We start from the raw sequence: 1,447 nt of genomic DNA, 5'->3' as shown, positions 1-1,447 counted from the left end.
TTCTGAGGCGCAGTGGCCCTGGAGGGCAGGGTAGAACTGCCCCCGTGGGTTCCTAAGGCCGCAACTGTCGAAGCCTCCAGAAAGCCTCATCTTTCTCCTGCAGAGCGCTGGTGGCTTTGGATGGCTCCCCCGGAGCTTATCAGCCCAAGATGGAACCCGTGAGGGCTCCTCACGTATTTACCACAACTGGTTACAGAAAATGAATGGACTTATTGCCCAGGCCTACCTGCAGAGGTTCTGAATCAGAGGGCCTGGGGGAGCCTGGGAGTTCACATTTCTCTAAAAAGTTCCCGGGTGCTGCTGTGGCAGCGGCTGCTCCTAGCACAGAGAACACACACTGCACTGTGCACTGTAATTACAGTGGTACAGCATGGTGATTATACAAAACGATTGAAATCGTTCTATTTTCACTCTCTGTTTATGCGAGAGAAACTGCAAGATTAATGTGGGCATTTAACATTCTGATGAGGAGTGTGTACTGAGAACAAGGATGTTTTAATCACTTGCCCGGAGGATCTTCTCAGCTGTAAACTTTCTGGGAGCAGATCTGCGGCCTTTCTCCTGCAGAGCCCCAGGGCAGATTCCCCTAAGTGACTTTGGGGTTCACAGTTAAGAGCTAAACTGCTGTACCACCAGGGGTCCTTCCTCAAACAAAATCACAGGGCATAGAAACGCCTGGCATTTAGAAGCCAAATCCTCTTTAGTGCTGTGCTTGATCTAATGCTATGGAAGGCCTGGTGCGGTAGTGGTTACCTGTTGGCTGCAAACCACAATATCGGAAGGCCAGTACCACCCATGACTCCAAGAGACCAAACTAAGGCATTCTAAATAGTTACAGTCTTAGAGACCCACAGGGGCAGCCCTGTCCTATCCCTCAGGGTCCCTGTGAGTTGAAATCGATTCGATGGCAGTGCTTGGGGTTTGTTTTGATTTTTGATAATGCCATGGGGCATGTTTCTCTGGTTCCACCTTTGCAAACATCTACACAATTTGGTGTCCTGTGGCCGTCGTGGAGGGTACACCTATTTATAAAGAAAAAAGTCCAATCGGTAGTTGTGTTAGCCTGGGCAGTCTAGAGAAGCAAATCCAGGGACACTCATATAGGAATAAGAAAGAGCTTTATATCAAAGAGACTATTAAGTATAGTAAGAAAATATCCCAGCCCAGTCCGGATCAAGTGCATAAGTCTGATATTCGCCCACATGTCTGATACTAGTCCATAAATTCCTCTGCAGACTCACACAGCACATGCAATGATGCCGGATGCAGGGGAATCAAAGGCCAATGGGTGAAAAGTCTTGGGCAGGGTGCTCATACTTTTTCAGCATGTGAGCTACTTATGAAACCATCAAGTCAAAATGATCTACCAACTACAAAAGTGTAAAACATATTTGTTTATTACATTTATTCATAAATGTATTCAGAATTATTTATATGTATAGTATTT

The sequence above is a fragment of the Echinops telfairi genome, unplaced genomic scaffold (assembly GCF_000313985.2).
Source record: "Echinops telfairi isolate 266 unplaced genomic scaffold, ASM31398v2 ScPeMD7_9;HRSCAF=40, whole genome shotgun sequence".
NCBI lineage: Eukaryota > Metazoa > Chordata > Mammalia > Afrosoricida > Tenrecidae > Echinops > Echinops telfairi.
This window is presented reverse-complemented; position numbering follows the sequence as displayed.